Genomic DNA, 19813 nt, shown 5'->3' on the forward strand with positions numbered 1-19813 from the left:
GGTTCTCGGATGCCCTGATGCCCTTGACCAGCCCCTCAAGTCACTAAGTGGCATCCTACTGACCTCCATGGTGCAACTGGGGCTGTTGGAACCCACAGTGGAGCTTGACTGGGCCCTTGAACCACTGAGCAGCCAAGACTACCACTCAAGTGACCACATGAGGAAGGGAGAAACTTCTGTTCAAGCTACTGCCTTTCAGGTCTCTTTGTTACCAGAACTTAGGCCTACATCTAATTCACACAGGTGTTCCACACATATGTTTAGCTTTCATCTTTCATGTACGCATTATTATTGCATTTATGCATCAGAACACTGGATGTCGAAAGGTGAAGTTACTTTCTTAAATCCTAACGCTATTACATGGAATCGTCAGTGTTTAAATACCCTTTTTTTTTTTGGTCAAGGCTGCACGTGGAAATTTTGCTTAAACAATTGGATATTCATCGTTAAAAATAAAAAATAGGGGCGCCTGGGTGGCGCAGTCGGTTAAGCGTCTGACTTCAGCCAGGTCACGATCTCGCGGTCCGTGAGTTCGAGCCCCGCGTCGGGTTCTGGGCTGATGGCTCAGAGCCTGGAGCCTGTTTCCGTTTCTGTGTCTCCCTCTCTCTCTGCCCCTTCCACGTTCATGCTCTGTCTCTCTCTGTCCCAAAAATAAATAAACGTTGAAAAATAAAATAAAATAAAAAATCAATGTTTCTAATTATTATTGAAAATTATTTTGGTTTCTCAACAGTACAGAAAAAAAAAAGGAGCCTGATTCAGTGTTCTTCATTAAGTTTCCAAACTGGCATGGAATTAGGAAATAAAAATGAGTAATTTATTACGATTAGAGGAGCATATTGTAAAATAACTTGTATTATCTCTAAATGTGAATTCTTGCAAAATCACGATAAGGGCCATAGAGAATCACACGGTTGATGGTCTTGCCTGGCAAATAAACTACCTTACAGAAAATTTGAAGAAAACTTTATGATCAAATATGTGTTCTCTTCATAACTAAAAATATTTTTTCTCATAGACTTTAAACTTCTTGAATACAGAATCTGTCAGATTAGTCTTTTTATCTATAAAACTTCTCACACATTTCTGATCATAGAGTAGATGCTTAAAATACGCTTATTCACTTAGCTTAGACAATATTCCGCTTACAGTTACGGCCTCTGAGAATAAAACGTATTTCCATGGTACTTTGCAATGTATAAGTCACTTTTATAAAGATATTTTCATGAACAATTACTGTGATTATCTCCATTACAAACTATAGAAGCCAGAGCAAAAACAAAAACATAATCCCAAGTAGACAGGGATTTTAAAAATTGTGTCTTGATAGGTCAACATGGATCATCTGACTTCAGGTCTTACGATGTTGCTTATATGCACTTGTAGACTTTTTTGAATGAATGGGTACATCAATCAAACAATCAATCAATGAAACCATTGGAAAATGAGCAGTACAACCATGTTGTGAAGCACCCAGCTAATTGGTCAGTCCCAAGGTTACTGTTTATGTGTTCTTAATTATTATTTTTTTCAAACAAGAATGAGGCAGATGAAATGCAAACACAAAACAAACAAAAAAGGTACTCCGCCCAAACCGTGGTGACATCGTCATCAAGGGGTTTGTGTATACCTTGGCCTCCAGAGAGGTGCAGAAGTGCTCGTTGATGGGAAGGACTCACAAAGAGCTACACGGTTCGGCATCATAGCCCAAGTGGTTCCTTGCTGGCGATGGCCATTGTCATAAGGCTGAATTTCACTTCAGAAGTATTGCATGCCATCTGGCTCCAAAGAGCAAATCTATTTTTATAATATCAAATTTGCAATAAGGGAAAACAACACACATGCTCGGAGTTGGAAGAGCTTCCATTTTTAACACGGCTGACTTTCATTCATCTTCCTGGGGGCCACGAACTGGGTGGGCTCTTTTTCTCTGCTCCCGGGCCTTATCTCTGTTGAAGTTGTACGATTAGGATCCCCGAGTCACTGAACAAACAGGGTAGGATTCTCCATAACAGACCTTTTGTTCATGTACATTTCACTGGCTTTCGTTCGAGAAGTCGAGAAGTTCGAGAGAGTGGCTATCATCTCCACACTAATAATATCCTTCAGTAAATGATAAAGTCAAGTCCAAAGTAAACCGAGAAGCTTTATCAGCATGTCAAAGCTATCCCTTTACAGCTCTGTAGTTGCCAACTACGCATCCTTTTCCTAGACACAGACTTGATGCACATTAAAAGGCACTTACCAGAGTGGGTGTTTGTTTGCCCAAGGGAGAGCAGGCTGCCCTCTGATTCCAGCCACCCTGGTTGTCACTCTCATCAGAGGAAGAGAAGTATACTTTACAGCTAGACTCCTTCCTTGATGATCTCTTGACTCGCGTCTGGGGGAAATTCAGAGCTTCCTGCCAAGTTATTCTTTCTCTTTCTCCTTGTTAATATTAACTGATGGACTTCTCAGAGGGAAAGTATATTTCTTACGGCGGAGCGAGAGAACACTGTGGTTGACCAGTTACTTTTCCACCCTGTTGTCAGAGAAGATGAGTCAAAAGGGATTTACACACCCGGTTAATCCTGACAGATGGCCCTTCCCCTGTATTCGGAGAGAAGTTGAAAATCAATCCACATCCTCTCCAATTCCATACTAGGCAAATTAGCACACTGGCCTCGATTGTTGGTAAGCAGATTTAGCAAAATGGACACAGTGGAAAAGAGGAAAGATTTTTTTTTTTAATTTACAAAAGCCCTCAACTCACCTCATTCCCAATGCTACCGCCACACCCCAAATCCGGACGTACAATTAATGCTTCTCCGCAAAGGAGTGAAAACGGTCATATTTTTCCCTTTTCTTTTCTTTCCTTCCCGTGGGTGTGCGTGTATGTGTGTGTGACCTACCACTGTATATCCGGGAAAGGTTGCTGCATGCCTACATATGCTGGTATAATTTGTGTGCGTGAAAAAATCTAAGTATATCAGACGTATGTGTTACCAATACATCATACACCCAAAAGGCCTGTGAGTCTGTGCAGTCAATAGCGGGAACATCGGAGGCTGCTTACGTTGAGAATGGCAACGTGCTGCATGTTTTCTTGCCTTTTTTTTTTTTTTTTTGCAATTGTAGACAAATATTCCTCTGGGATCGGCTGGCTGAGGGAAGGTGTGATGGGCTATGAAGCCTTTCGTCATAAAATCCCCATATAAAAATCTTGTCAAGATTGATAGGGACTGAAGAATATAGAACACTGTTGGCCGTGTTGGTTTCATTCCAAACACAGCATGCTTCTGAATGATCTGTCATTACCATCAGACCTGAAGTAAAGAAAAGCTTGAGAGAGAAACGTCTCATTGCCACCTATAGGCTGCAAGGGGAAGGTCCGGGGGACAGCCACAAAGCTCGGGGAAGCCACAGGAAGAAAAGGACGTTCCGGAGGTCTCGAGGGTGCATTCACGTTTACTCTGCCTCACCCCTTCTTTCAAGCAACATTTCTTGTGCCAACAGTTGGTGTGGGTCCAGTGGAAGATACAAAGGTGGAAGAGAAATGTATTCCTCCTGTGTGACAGCATTGTCAGCTCTCTGGCCCAAGTTGGCCAGTTGGCTTTTCCCTTACGTGAGCTTCTTCACTTTAACAGAGAATGACTGAGAACCCGGGTTAGGTAATTCTGGGACTCCAGAGGAAAGGTCCCAAAGCAACAGCTACTTGGGATCTCAAGACCTCAACACTGCTGTGTTTCCAAGCATTCTGAGGCCACTGGATTCAATGTCTTCATGATGATTTCAGTGTCCTCCCAATGAGTATCTTTTTCTTCCCCCAATAAGGTAGCTCAAGTTATTTTCTGCTGATTACAAACCAAAGAAACCATTAATACAGTTTCATTTTTAGTATTATAGTATTAATTGGTATAAAACTCATTGGTGATTTTTCTCCTTAACAGAAAATGAGCTACTCCTGCAGGAAAAAAAAGTGTTCCGTTTATTTTCAGAGCAATAGCATGAGAGATCAGCAAACATCCAGCTGAAAGTTCCCTGAGGAAAGTGATTGTGTCTTACATATTTTTGGTATTGGACTCATCAAATTCCCCAGGGTAGTAACTCACTGGTTATTCCCATCAGTTAACAACCCACCAAATAAAAGTCTCAATGTTTCCATTAAGATCATATCACTCAGAAACCTACTGGCAAGAAGATCCAAATACCAAAATCCTACTTAAGAATTAGAGAAATGTAGCCGTTTTTGTGTTCAGTTCCACTTATAGGGAGCTAACTGCATGTGTTTCATTAATGTGCTTAAGAACGATCGGTTGCATCTTGCATCAACTGACCAGCCGAAAGGGATTGTTGAGTAGCTGATACTGACCATGGCCAAGATCTCCACAAATTAGCCCTGTCATTAGAGATAACCTATACTGGAGAAAGACATTCCGCAGCCTCTCACTGTGACTCAGTATTGCAAATGAAAAGGTTTGCCCATCAGTATGATTCCTTCTGCCCTCCCTCCTTGCCTCTTCCTGAGCGACCATCTGGGTAGACATGCATGAAGCCATTGCCAAAAATCGCCTCATCAAACAATAGGCGTCACTGTACGACGGCATCCCCAGATGAAGCTGTTACCTCAGAGTAGCGACAAGATCGGTACAAAAGGGTCTTCTAGACTTTGGATTGGGTTGCTTGTGGTTTTCAGTCCGGCCACACCTATTCATGTATAGCTTAATCTCTGCTGTCCAATGCGCCTCTGTGACCAGGAAGAGTGAACAACGAATGAATGACCTGTACTGTCCAAGAGCCTCCGATAAAGCACTTGGAAAACCTTTGCCTAATAGGCAACTGTGAAACAGTTCACGACAAAATGCAAGCTGCAATTCAATGACCTCACCAAGGAACAAAATATGTATGACTAGCTATCATCCATTATAACTATTCATTCTATCATCTCGGTTTTGAGACCCTTCCCTACCAAATAGATTAGGAGATACGTGGAGATGGGGTTGTTAAGAGCCCGGAGCAGAACTCTGTCTGGCCATCTGAGTTACTCTGAAAGCCCCAAGCACCCTCCTTTTCCATGTATTATGATAAAACAAATTATTCTGGTGTCACAGACCTTGAATGCTTACTAACCTTGATAAGCACTTACATCTAAACAAAAAAGAGAATCAATTTGCATTTTCCTTTCTGCTGGCTAACATAATGCTTCATTTTACAATTGCCATTAAGGGTTATTGCTATCTTGACATACAACATTAGGCAGTTTGTGTCCATTGTTCATGCACAGTTCCATTAGAATGTTTCAGGTTGAAGGCATTTTCACAATGACGTTGCTTTTGTCCTGCTCCAACTCTATTATCTTGAATGTGTTTATCCCAACAGGTCTCTTCAAGACCTGAACACTGTCCTCTGTGAGAACATGTTGGTCGACACCTTTATTCACAATCAGAAGGAACAATGCTCAAGGTCTCAGGGAGCGCGCGCGCACACACACACACACGCACAACTTACCTGGGTTGGCAGCTAGGTAAAGCCACAAAGCTTCTTGAAGTGACCTTAATGAATCAAAACCTGCGTAGGCTCAAGAAATCCCTTGAACAAATCATAGAAACCTAAACCATTTCACCAGGCTGACAAATGCAACTAACCAAACCATGCCTAGCCTTTGAATTAGCATTTTTCTCCTCTGATCTATGGCCTCTTAATTTTCTGGGGCAGAGGAAGCAAACCACAGGCATTCATTAAGCAAACATCTGTGTATGGGAAGAAATGAGAAGTGTACTCAGTCTGGAAACCACAAATACTTGAGTTAGAATAATTGAGAAATGGCCACTGTCAGGTAGGGTAACACAATTATTATAGATGTAACCTTTGGGGAAGTAAAACCCGAAAGTCTTAACCTAGAAAGATAGATGCACTCAGTGAAAAAGAATGATCACCCAAGACCCATTTTACAATGAAAAAGCATATAAGTAGTGGCTGCAGAACACCATTCCAACAATGACAAATAGCTTGGTCAGAGATCAAAAATTAAAGCATAAAATATTGATATTTTAAAACCGAGTTTTCACAATAAAAGAAAAAAAACGCACAAAAGAGCCATTTTCTTCTGGTATGTTTGGCAACCAGATTTTACTATAGAGTCATCTATCCTTCATTCCGTATTCATTCTGTACTCCTTGTATGTCCTGGTTCCATTTTAAATCAATAAAGAATACGTCTGGAATATTTTTACATTTGTGAAAAGTCTGGATCTTGAATGCCAAATACTCAATCTCTTCATTACTGATGGATCACGTTTTTTTGTCGTGAAGAAACTAGGTTCGAAGATCCTAACGGACAGGGAAAGTATCTTTAAATTTTGCCCCGGGGCCTTGCGTGAAGTAGTTAATGACATTGGTAGAGATGTTGATAAATGAAATAATAGAAGCACTGGCAGGATTGTTGTTCGTTGATCCTGGGAATACATCGGCATCCTCCAAAGAGTCTAAAACATAGCCACACTTCACTCAGAAACTTCGACTTTGGTGGAGTCCAACGAAAGAGAAGAAACTACCTATTTATAGACAAGGAAGTGTGGACTCCATTCCACTGTCCGGAGTAAGCCCTCGGGGGAAAAAATGGAGGCGGAGGACTCACACATGCTCTGGGGACGTTTCCAACCCGGAATGGAGTTTGACAAGAAAGCAGTCAAAACATAGAATGTGTTAAGTGCTTGATTCCCCCGGGCGGGGTTGAAAATCATTTCCATATTACCATTTCTGGAACCCTCATGACTGTCCTAGGAACCCGGTGTTAATTATCATCAGTCCACACTAGGACATTTTGGGACGCTGGAAGGTTACAGGAGAGTCAGGTAGGAAGTCCAGGCATGGAACTTCAGTGTCTCTCCTCTGAGCATCCAACATCAGGGAGAGTTGTAACTTTCCACATCATTTCCACAGAAGTGTCGAGCCCACAGACGTTTCTAGGCTCCTCCTGAAAGAAGGCAGAGCTGCTTACTTTAACTTGCACTTCCTCTCTCACCTGTCAGCCCAACCCCAGGCTGACCACGCTCACGAAAAATCTGGAAGAATAGTTATGGGATTCCATAAAACCCAGTTCAGAAAACCTAAAGACCGCTGCCATTCAAATTTCCTCACACCCTTCTAGTACAACGCCAGATTAAAAGTTTAGTGAAGAAAGTGGGGGAAACATTTACTCTGCTAAAATGGGAGTGATTCTTTTTTTTTTTTTTTCAGAAATAAAAATACTCTTAGCGATGACTGGAAGCTCCACGGGAAGGATGTTTAACTAACTGTTGAAACCGATCAAACATTGTGCAGGGGGTGAATATCTGTGTTATCCCAAGCCTTTTCTTTCTACAAAAGGGCTCCCTACAGAATTCTTCGCAATGGTGAACTCCCCTGGTGCATTTAAATGGTGTTTACAGATTATTAACTACTCACACAAAGGCTGGTGCAGAAAAACTGCTGAAGTTTGAGAATCTCTCATTGATGAACCAAACTGTCAGGGATGGAATTCAGTTTGCCGGAAGTGAATATTCATAATGGATTTTGGAATGTGTCTATGCATGTAAGTCATTCTGACGTAAGATTTCGTCCTTGCTTGCAAACAGAACCCCAAGTTTAAGAACATTTTATTTACTCAGTTTTGAATTTAATATAATATTTTTATTGAAGTATGGTTGACCCCCAACCTTGCGCTAGTTTGGGGAGGGGGGGGAGCTGGATGGCCCAGTCGGGTAAGCATCTGACTCTTGATTTTGGCTCACGTCATGATCTCAGAGTTCAGTTTGTGAGATCAATCCCCGTGTTGGGCTCTGCACTGGCAGTGTGGAGCCTGCTGGGATTCTCTCTCTCCCTCTTTCTCTCTCTCTCTCTCTCTCTCTGCCCCTCCCCCTCTTGCACACGCACACTCTCTCTCTTCCTCAAAATAAATAAATAAACTTTAGAAAAGTAACAGAACCAATTGCTATTATTTCAAAAAAGTGTCACACTAATTTTCAGGCGTGCAACATAATGATTCGACAAGTCTATACGTCAACCTGTGCTCGCAGGTGTAGCCACCACCTGTCACTCTGAAAACTATTACATCGTAGAAGTAGAATTAATGGCCAAAACACACACCATTTTTAGTGTTCCTGATATAACCGGTTCAAATAATTTTCAGAAAGGTAATTCTCACATATGTTCCCTCCACCCCAATGACCTGACTACTGAATTTTCACCAGGAACGAGTGAACATTTTAAGAATGGCTTCCCGAGGCGCCTGGGTGGCGCAGTCGGTTAAGCGTCCGACTTCAGCCAGGTCACGATCTCGTGGTCCGTGAGTTCGAGCCCCGCGTCGGGCTCTGGGCTGATGGCTCAGAGCCTGGAGCCTGTTTCCGTTTCTGTGTCTCCCTCTCTCTCTGCCCCTCCCCCGTTCATGCTCTGTCTCTCTCTGTCCCAAAGATAAATAAACGTTGAAAAAAAAATTAAAAAAAAAAAAAGAATGGCTTCCCATGTTTTAGGTGAAAATATTACTTTTGGTTATTTATTTTAAAATAGTCTGACTACAAATAAAGTGGAATCATTTATTATTTTCATTAGCGATTTGCATTTCCTCCTGTAAATTGCTTTGTCTGGGCAGTATTTTCCTGCTGGAAATCTCAGCACTTTTCTTATTGATTTGGATGAGCTCTTCACATATTAAGGATAACACAATTCCTCTCGTATAAGTTACTAATTTTTTTTTCTAATTAGGCGTTTGCATTTTAATTTTGTTGGTAATATATTTAACATGGGATTTTGATTTTTTCCCCCAAATCTTGACTTAGAAAATTCTCTCCCCCAAACTACATTTAAAAAGTTACATGAAGACACTCATTTATAAATGTTTTCTTCCATTGCTTTCAATCCTTTTTTTTTAATGCCATTACCAGCTGGATGAGTAGGATCACTTTCCTAATCTCTCAAACTGTTTTCTCTTTAATAATGTGAAAATGATACCTACTTTATAGAGTTCTAAGCATTTGATGAGATGACACTTGAAAGTTCTTTGTCCTCAGAAGTTGATAAAAAGAAAAGTTCAATAATATTTTGTATTAGCGCTGATGAAGCTGGTATGGCAAAAATTTCCAACATATCTTGGCCAACAAGGCAAAATAAAATGCATCTTGAAGAGTTTTCAACAACGCAGGAGTCAGTATTTGGCTTTGGCCAAATGTAATATCGCTAAATTTTACATGAGCATCGTTGAACCAAATTTCATGATGACCTTTTACCCTTACGGGTTTGTTTGTTGTTTTTTTTTTTTCCTCTTCCAAAACCTTCTCCACGTAATGTGTAATAAGGGGCTCACGACTCTGTGAGATGAACAGAACCTTTGAAACTCTTTGCACTCTGATCTCCGGAAAAGATTTTCTCCCTCGAAGCCACTGCTCCCGCTCCCCACCTCACTGCCCAGTTTCATATGGCTTGGACTGTCTTCTCCTATCCCCAGCTCCTATATGAATCATTTTCAGCACTGAGTTCTGATCATTATATACAAGGACACTTTTTAATTAGAACAATATAGTAAAACATATGCTCGGAAGATAAATGAGGTACAAAGCTAGCTGTGCTACAGTGAACCCTTTTATTGGAAAGCCCTTAAAAATAATAAGCGTCATGTATAGTCCAGGGGCCTTTGCAACATATTTCAGTACAGCAAAGTGCCTGCCATAGTGAATGAATACCCTGTTATAGTGAACAATCATTCGGCGGCATAGGTTATTTTAATGGACACATCACTTTAAACGAAGTTTTCGCCATCTGTTCTGCCCTCTAATTACAGATGCAAAAAAGAACATAATTCACAATTGCATCATAAAAAAGTAAGATATAAGTGATTTAAATGCATGTGTATCTTCCTTATTCAATGCAGCATGCAGCTGTTACGTTGTTTTCATGTTTCAAACACAAATGAGGCTGGAAATCGCTCTTCTCTGATGGAGTGAATTCCCTGATACAGGACATTTTGGGGTGCGAATAAATGCAAAAAAAAAAACTGTGTGCTTCTGAAGCAGCTTCGCATCAAATGGGAGGCGAGGCTATTCTGTGAGGTACTCTGATCTGTTAACCATGTGTGATGGAGTGCGTGTTTGCGGTAAAATCTAATTTTCAGTTGATCCTTTATTAGGCTTTTCACATCTCAGCGGCTGGTCGGGTAAGTGTACTTTTGTAATCACCAACCAGCGTAGGTAGATGTGTTAAAACAAAGAAAGCCTCCTTCCCAATCAGGTGGGCACAACGGTTACCCTGATATCAAAGAGGCAACTCTTGGCATATGCCCGTATATACCTATCTTACAGGAATCCTTTCTGATTTCCCAAGACTAACTCTGTGGAAAGATGAAGGTCCTTCCCTTTCCCCTAATGTCTCAAAAATACTTCAAGACTCAATCATGGATTTACAAGTTAATGATTACCCATTTGGGGGAAGGATATCTTAACATGTGAGCTTCAAGGTGAACTTAATTCCTCAGGGAGGCTCTGCAAAACGTTCACTGTTGGTACCCACACAATCACGGTTTCTCCAGGACACAATTTTGCTTCTTAAAGGAACTTTGTTAAATTCATTCTAGATATGCTCCATTTGTTTTCAAATGATGAAGTTGGATAGTCAACTGAAATTTTAATCGAGTAAAATATTTACCTCTTGGGGCTAAGGGCTGGGGCAGGGGTGCTAAAAAAAATAAACTAATCGGTGAAAAGAGTGTCAACAAATAGCTTAAAAAGCCATGCGGATTATTTCAAATTCCATGCTGTAGCCCGGTAGTGGTAGGAAAATATTGCCCCTGCCAAAGTTCTTCCTTCAGTTTCTCTACGATCTTGCTAAGAATGATTTACACTTTACATAGTCATCGCTAATAGACAGGTGTTTTGATAGTGTTTGTTAAATAGTTTGAAAATCCATCCTTCCCCGGAGAAATTTACATTTCTAATATGCCTGGCAACCATTCTATTTTTTCCACAGATTAGTCAGAGGTAAACAATGGTTAGGATAATCTAAACATCGACATTCCAATTATTATATTCAAAACGTATAATTTGTAAGATTGGATATTGTATACGTACACGCAACTAACATACAAACTCTTAAATGTGTACATTATGTATAGGCATATATTTATGCACATGTAACAGACATGCTACTCAGCAAAACATAATTCACCCAGATTGATTGTTTATATACAGCAATGTTTCCTGTTGGTCAATGCCTGCGCAGAACTGAATGTTACATATTTGCACATCACCTCTGCGCACCATCTACAAGAAATTAAAGTATAATGCTAACCAAGGTTGTCCTTGAATGGCTATATTTTAAGGAAGTAATCCTCTTTATCTGGTTTTTCCAAATTTTAAACTTCCATTTTGAGGACTCATAATTTTTAAGTACTCAGAAAATGTCTATTTTAAAACTCCAAACAGGAACAAATTGGAGTGTTAAAGCGCTCCAATCCATTTCAAACCTACTACTGAATTCATGTTTTTACGAGACTTGGTTGTGGTTGGTGTAGACCTTTTTGATGATTTCTCTGTGTGTCATAGAAAACTTGACCACACTTTGATTCAAACTAGAAATAAGCAATCCATTCATTATATGGATTCATTCATAAAACAGCTTGATAATGAGCATGATTTATATTATTAAAAAATCACTGTTTTTAAGGAAAAACAAGCACACCGTCAGGAAATTCCCATCAAAATTGCTTACATAGTCATTGGTGTTTCATGATATTCTTTTTTTTTTAATTTATTTTTATTTATTTTGAGGAAGTCACTGACACTAGAAAGGACATACTACCAAAATGATATGTGCCATGGGGCGCCTGGGTGACTCAGTCTGTTAAGCGACGGCCTTTGGCTCAGGTCATGGTCCCACAGTTCGTGCGTTCAAAACCCACAGAGGGCTCTCTGCTGTCCACACCGAGCCTGCTTCAGATCCTCTGTCCCTCTCTCTCTCCGCCCCTCCTCCCTGCTTGTCCTCTCTTTCTCTGATAGAAAGAAAGAAGGAAAGAGAAAGAAAGAAAGAAGAAAGAAAGAAAGATACTACTAGAATGAGAACCCTAGGGAACAACACTGGTTCTATGAAGATCTTTAGCAACAAACATCAGCTCACCTAGACCAGGCTTAATCCCTTCTGTCATGAATCTATTCTTGCTTACCTTAGGACAAATGGAGGAAAATAGGTCCAGATATCTTTTCTAATGAATTAATATTAAAAAAAAAAACATTATTTTAATCGTATTGCCACATACACAGTATATACACTCAGTAGCCTACTTCCCAACAAACAAAACAGAAGACTAAGAACCAGAAACTGTGAAAACAAAACAAAACTGAAATGTGCTATCGCTGTGCTCAAGAAAACAAAAGGTAGTTCAATCCACATACACCTGCTATGTGAAAAGCACTGGGAGAGGGGGCACCTGGGTGGCTCAGTTGGTTAAATCTCCGACTTTGGCTCAGGTCACAATCTCGCGGTTTGTGAGTTCAGGCTCCGCATCTGGCTCTATGTTGACAGCTCAGAGCCTGGAATCTGCTTTGGATTCTGGGTATCCCTCTCTCTCTGCCCCTCCCCTGCTTGTGCACACACGCGCTGCCTCTCTCTCTCTCTCTCTCTCTCTGTCTCTCAAAAATAAATAAACATTAAAAAAAAGGACTGGGTTACACACTGCAAAGGAGACAAAAGGAATGGGGATTCCTCTTCAAGGAGCTTACCATCCAGTTAGGAATTATCCAGTTAAACATGTAATTCAGAATTACAACTACATAAGGCTAACAGATGCAACACTTCTTTTTTCTTTTAATGATTTTTAATTTTTTTTTAATGTTTACTTATTATTGAGAGACAGAGAAACAGAGCATGAGCAGGGGAGGGGCGGAGAGAGGGGGGAGACACAGAATCTGAAGCAGGCTCCAGGCTCCGAGCTGTCAGCACAGAGCCGGACGCGGGACTCGAACTCACAGACCGCGAGATCAGGACCTGAGCCGAAGTCAGACGTTTAACCGACCCAAGCGCCCCAGATGCAGCATTTCTAATCAATTAAATGGAAAATAACAAATTGTTTTCCTTTTCCTTTTAAAGCCGTTTCACAAAACTTTTCCCAAACAGATGGGAGTCATCTCTTCCGCTGGGCTTTCACAATTCTTTGGAACTCCTTTAAAACGTGTTCTTCGTTGCACTGAGCCTTTCTGGGCCTCAGTTTTCACATCCGAGAAATGGGATACTGAATAACTCCATAGCATTATTGTCTGCATTAAAGAGTCAATGGCAACAAGATGTTCAGAATATGAGGTGCCTGGGTGGCTCAGCCGGTCAAGCTTCTGACTCTCGATTTTGCCCCAGGTCCTGGTTTGTGAGTTTGAGCCCCACTGATGGTATGAAGCTTGCTCGCGATTCTCTCTCCCTCTTTCTCTGCCCCTTCAGCGTGCTTGCATGCTCTCTCTCTCTCTCTCTCTCTCTCAAAATAAATACATAAACTTTAAAACGTTCAGAATATTTCCAGGCACAAAAGAACCACTCAGTCAATAATAACCGGTGTCAATAGAATTATTAGTAATTATTATTGTGGTTGTTATTACTATACCTACCTCTCTACCTAACTTCCTGTCCAGATTTATAAGGTTTTACAATCTTGTCCATAATCCTAAGAGCTTCTAGAAGGCGGCAGTAGGTATTTTATGGGTTTTTTCAACTGAGAATAACGAAGGATATGGTAAATGCTAATTAACATCCGAGGGAAGGCATGCACGGGGCTCTAGAGAGGTCAAGGCAGGCTTGCTAAAGAATGTGAGTTGGAATGTATGAGAAAAAGAAAAAGACAGGTTGTTCTGGGTGGACACACAAGGTTGAGGAGAACACACAAGGAGAAGAGAGGTGGCCGGAGCAGAGAATCATACTGGGTAGTGACGAAGAAAGCACTCAGTTAGAAGGTCATGGCAGTAATTCAGACGTGAATTACTGAGGGCCTCGATAAAAGGGGCAACAGAAATAGAGACGATAGAATCAGGACATAGAAGCAGAAAAGGTTCAGTGGCACTGGATGGCTGCTAACACATAGGGACCAAGAGAGAAAGAGAAGACAAAATTCGGAGGTGCGACTGAATTTCTGAGTTTGGACGGCAAAGACCATGATAATCCTACAAACGGGCCAACGAACGAGAAATAAGAAGCCAGTTTCCCAAAGGGAGACAGGAACTGAGTTTGAGCCGTGTCCGGTTTCGGGTTCACAGGTCATGAAATTGAACATGTTTACTAAGTTGGCTATCACGTGAGGTGGAGTCACCGAGGGCAGAACAAAGCCAGAGGGTCAGACACGATGGTTAACTCCTTCATTCAACGGACCTGCGGCCTCGTGAATTTGGGAACCGAGGTGCCCAAGTAATCAGACGCCCTCAGCAGAAGCCTTTGGTGCCAACATCAAGGAGAAAAAAAGGACAAAACAAACACGGCCCCTCTTTTTTCTGAGTTTGTTCCTGGGGCCTTGGTTCTGCAAGGAGCCCCGGGCACCGGGGGAAGCCGCTGCAATTTGCACAGAGGGAGTTCTTCAGTCTTTGGGTGGAAAGACAGCATCTCTCCCTTGCCTCTGCGGTGATGGAGACAGAGTGAATGAGGGGCAAAGACGGGCCTTGCTGGCTCAGTCCAGCTTGCAATACGCCTGCCATTTTCACACTGTGACCTCAATCCAAATGTACGTGTTTGCATAAACACAAATGGAGTGCTATACGCATTTTACCGCAAAGAAAGGTTTTATAGCCTACAAAGGAAAAGAGGGTTTCGTCAGACAGTAAGACCTTCGATAAGCCAGACCACAAATGTTTATTTAAAAGAATTCTTAAACTCTGATTCAGACTGGGAGATCCAGGCCAGGGGCTGAATCCCATGGGGGCATCCACAGGCAGAGGTCTCTGCCTGGAAAGTCAGTTTTTAATGGGATGTGTACACAACTTTGTGTCCTCAAGTAGTACTAGGACAGCTGCAAAGATATATCGATTCCAGTTCCGGGACCCAGGCCTAAATATGGAGAAGAAATGCTTGGTCGTATATGTCCATCAAATTCACTGATTTTTTTTTTAGATGCGATATCGACAGTGCCTTAAACTGAGATTACATTCTTCAATGTCCAGTTGTGTTCTTAAACACTGTCTTTTCCCCCCCAAGATTACTTAGAACTCAGCTCGCTACTAGAACATAGGGAGGAAGAGAAGAAGAGACGAAAAAAAAAATCATCCAGAGATGGGTAGTTTGCCCATTTTACAGATAAGAAGACTGAGGGGGGAGAAAATGGTTGTCCATGTGCAGTTAGGACAGCACAGACTGGCACCGAGGTCTTACCAGGACCCAACACGTGAGTTTTTCCAACTGCCTTCTTGACTCTGCTCACGTGGAATTCCGAGCATCGGGAGAAAACACCGGGAGACATTCTCAACCCTACGGTCTGCCAGAAAATTCCTGGTGGAAAGTTCTTCCTGCGTTTGGAGCCAGGAGATAAAAGTGAAATAGAGTAGGGAGAGAAGTGAAACACGTCCAGTCACTTCCCGGTGGCGAGAAGATCTGCTCCGAATGCCCGCTCTGTCTCAGGCATCTCTCGGCATCAAAAACCTGTGGGGCCACATGGGCTCTCGAAAAGAAGAGACTAGGAGAGGCATCCACGGACCCAGAAAAGCAGAGCACATTTTCCACTTGCTCAGAGCTCATCGACCCATGGAAGCACTCTAGATATAGCCTGAACTTTTGTCTTTCCTACAGCTACAGACTGGGTTTCTGTTTGCTCATATTCAGCTTCTTCCTTTGCTACAGAGAGTTCAGCACTTCGTGGCTGAAAGCCGTCAAATGACATTTTCCATTTGAGAACCCAGAGGAAGAAGGGTGAAGAAAGCCCAGAGAAATGCCCAGGAGTCCAGACGAATGAAGGACCCAAAGGCTCAAGAAAGAGGCAGGGCACAATTGATTAAGCAGGGGACATAATGAGGTTCCCGCTAAAACCAGATCTGGGAGGTGACAATAGAAGTTGCATTCTGGCATGACTTACGATTTCTGGAAACCACCAAGGCTCTACCGGAGGGGGAATGATCATAAGTATAAACTGGGAATAGTGAATTCAGGAACTCCAAAAGTCAAAAGAAAAGGCCATTTGGAGAAATCCACTTTCTTCAAAACATGGTGTATTCACCAACAAGTCAAAATTATTGACACATAACCGTTCAAAGGCAACCCATGGTAAGTTCAAAACAGGTTCTGTTACGTTCACGGGGAAACACATAAGCTACAGCCTTCACCCAAAGAAGAGGTTAAATCAGGTACCCTATGACCCAGCAATAGCACTGCTAGGAATTTATCCAAGGGATACAGGAGTACTGATGCATAGGGGCACTTGTACCCAATGTTCATAGCAGCACTCTCAACAATAGCCAAATTATGGAAAGAGCCTAAATGTCCATCAACTGATGAATGGATAAAGAAATTGTGGTTTATATACACAATGGAATATTATGTGGCAATGAGAAAAAATGAAATATGGCCTTTTGTAGCAACGTGGATGGAACTGGAGAGTGTGATGCTAAGTGAAATAAGCCATACAGAGAAAGACAGATACCATATGGTTTCACTCTTATGTGGACCCTGAGAAATTAACAGGAACCCATGGGGGAGGGGAAGGAAAAAAAAAAAAAAAAGAGGTTAGAGTGGGAGAGAGCCAAAGCATAAGAGACTGTTAAAAACTGAGAACAAACTGAGGGTTGATGGGGGGTGGGAGGGAGGAGAGGGTGGGTGATGGGTATTGAGGAGGGCACCTTTTGGGATGAGCACTGGGTGTTGTATGGAAACCAATTTGTCAATAAATTTCGTATAAAAAAAAAAATCAGTAGCAAGGGGAAGCCCGTCAATACACATGCTACTTTCAAGACACTTGTTTTCCAACTTGCAGCCAACGGTTTTAGAGTAAATTTGTACACTTCAAAAATTCACAGAAAGGATCTAATCTCAAATATTTTCCCATCAAGGAAGACATCTTTCAATATTAGCCTCGAGCAATGTTCTCTAAAATGCAATGTTCTCTAAAAAGCAGAGTCGTATAGAATAAAGCTTTTGAAATAACTTGGATGAATAATTTCCAAAATATACGCTCAACTGATGCAAACAAATGCCCCAAGTAGAAGAGGGCTCTACACTCAGAAACGTGCGAGGGACTTGGGAAGGGAAACTCAGCCAGATGTCAAAATTCCACTAATGTACGATTGATCTGAGTTCCCCTGTTGGTGTTTAAATAGAGCTTTCCTCTGGCATTCACGTTTCTAACTTTTCTTCAACTTGAACACAAGGGACCAGTAGGTATTTTGGCCACCACACCTTTTTCTGCACATAAGATACTCTTAGATAACTCTGTAGAACCTGGGTGCTCTAAGGCTCCAGAGTCCACTGGGAAGACGAGGAGGTCCGACGAGAGACGGGTGCTTATAACTAGGGGTGGCTCAGATATTATCCTCCAATGACCCTCTTTAGACAGATCGAAAATGGCCCTCTACAGCCAGCAGTTTGAGGATGAGATTCAGGAAAGGTGATCCTCTCCAGCCGACTGAGCTTAGCCATAAGCCATCAAATCCAAATGGGTCTTGTGTTCCATATTTCAAATTCTTTCTTCCCTAACACACAAAAAAAGCAATGATGCAAAGGGTTTACCTATGCTGATGTCCAGTCACATAAAAAACTAATGATGACGACCCCAGTGCAACAGACCACACCCCTGATGCGTTCCTTCCGTCAGCACGTAGAATTATGGAAGTCTTGCGTCCGCAAGAGTTTGTCTTAGTCTTATAACAAAACGTTCCCAGGAAAGCATTTTACTGCCTGGCCTTGTGACAATCAGAAAGATGCCAGAGTGGTTTTTAAAAGTCTTTTAGATCATGTAATTGTACATGATTTCCAGCCTTGCTTCCTGCCTCCATTTCCCCATGCCCCCCCCCCCCACTCTAGGACCATTTCCAGGATCTCAAGAAAATGAAAGAAACCACTGTGACCAAGCTGGAATGCGTGAAAACCGTGCCACTCCTTACAGAGGACAAGGGACAGATCCCACGGCTCCGTATTTATGCCTGTCTGCTCCTCTCCCCTCTGGCCACACGGCCGCTCTGCACCCTCACCGCTCTCCCAGGTTGTCTCTCCCCCTGCTCCCTGGCGAAAGGGGACACAGTTATATCTCCTGGGGCCATGATGTGAGGCCTGGGAGGAAATGTTGTCTTTTGGGAAATAGCAAAATTGTGTGACTACATTAAAGTCAACACTATTTATCTTCACCTCTTGTCCTATGGGCTGACAAAGGGACACCACTGTCAGGCCCAACCCCCCTGCACAGCTGCAATAGAAAGAAGGCAGAGACTTGTACTTTCAAGTGTCAGACCTTTTGTGCCTGACTACTAGTTTATGAGGCTGATGTCAAGCATTGGAGTCAATGAAGTCTTTGTCCTAGGTGTACAGGGCAAGACAGTGGAAAAACTGCCCCCTCTTATATCCCAGGCCCGTCCGTATCCCCCCCTCACCCTGCTTCTCAACTTTTCTGTCTCTTGAGCCGACGGGGAGAGGATCCCTCCTGGGTTAATGTACTGGAAAATTGCTCTGCATGTTTATGAGGGGGTCCCTTCCAAATGAAAGAAAAAAGGAAAGAGGAGAAAAGTGGGAAGAAGAGTCGTTTTTCCCACTGAACTCATTGGCCTTGTGCTTGTGGGTCTGACCCTGATTAAGAAAATCTCAATGCCCTGCTAGGAGGTTTATTGTCAGAACGGACTTCCGACTGAATTGTTTTTATTATTATTTATAATCACAAAGTGGTTTTGAACAGCTCCTATCAGCCATCCCACCACCAACTACACACACACACACACACACACACACACACGCACGCACACACGCACACACGGACACACACACACACATACACCAGCCCTTACCTTTGAGGATGTCCCATCCAGGCACATCCAGTTTGCTTCAGAACAATCTATTCCTCTCTGCAGAATTGGTTTCCCCAAGCCAACCCTCCATAAGGAGCTAACGTGTTGTCTTCCCACAGTCACACGGAAGGTTGGACCGTGTGAACTTCGCTGTGGACGTGAGGCCGAAAGGAGCTGCCTTCCCTGATATCGCACATTTGCTTATTTTAACTCTTGGTTTTCTAGCTAAAATCAGTGTCCTCCGTCTCTAATCTCTTCCCTCAACTATTGAGTTGTTATTGCATTCACTAAGGGCTTCGGGCTAAAACAAAACGCCGTGTAAGTGGCTAAGGCATCGTGACGTACTAATCGTGCACGCTCCTGGCTGCAGTGGCACCAAGAGATCTTTCACAGAACCAAACTGAGTCCTTCCAGAAACATCTGAGGAAAAAGCATGGGAAATGAAAACACAAAATTCTGGATGATTGCAACTAATGCACAGTGTCCCCTTTAGAAGCCAACAGACACGCGGTAAGCGTTCGTTCCGAAAACACCGGAAGGAAGATTCAGCACCCTGGTGCGTTGTTTTCTTCCTTCAACCCCTTTTCCAGAAATTGCTTTGTGCCTCCATCGATTATGAATTTGGCCGGAAAAATTAAAGCGGGGAAGAGTCACGCATAAAAGCTCCGATTCTTTGGGGTTGGGAGGAGAAAAACGAGGATTTTTTTTTTAAGGGAAAATTGTGGAAAGGACATAAAAGTGACTCAAATAAAAAAGGTTAACGAAAGAGTGGAATCAATGTTGACTCCTCAGTCTCCCCTCAGTTGGGAGTGTTCTGTCCTTACTCTGAACTTAAGACACCAATCTCTGCAGCAAATACTATATGAA

General features: G+C 42.3%; 1 long non-coding RNA gene across 1 annotated transcript; it reads right to left on the reverse strand.

Annotated features, from left to right (window-relative positions):
* Positions 1-795: 795 nt before the first annotated feature.
* On the reverse strand, positions 796-19202 carry LOC123385826. The gene is made up of 2 exons (XR_006598903.1): positions 18947-19202; positions 796-6954 (listed from the first exon to the last, which is right to left on the reverse strand). It is a non-coding gene; the product is annotated as an uncharacterized LOC123385826 (long non-coding RNA).
* Between the last annotated feature and the right edge of the window lie 611 nt (positions 19203-19813).

This window comes from Felis catus, chromosome B3, assembly GCF_018350175.1.
Source record: "Felis catus isolate Fca126 chromosome B3, F.catus_Fca126_mat1.0, whole genome shotgun sequence".
NCBI classification, from domain to species: domain Eukaryota; kingdom Metazoa; phylum Chordata; class Mammalia; order Carnivora; family Felidae; genus Felis; species Felis catus.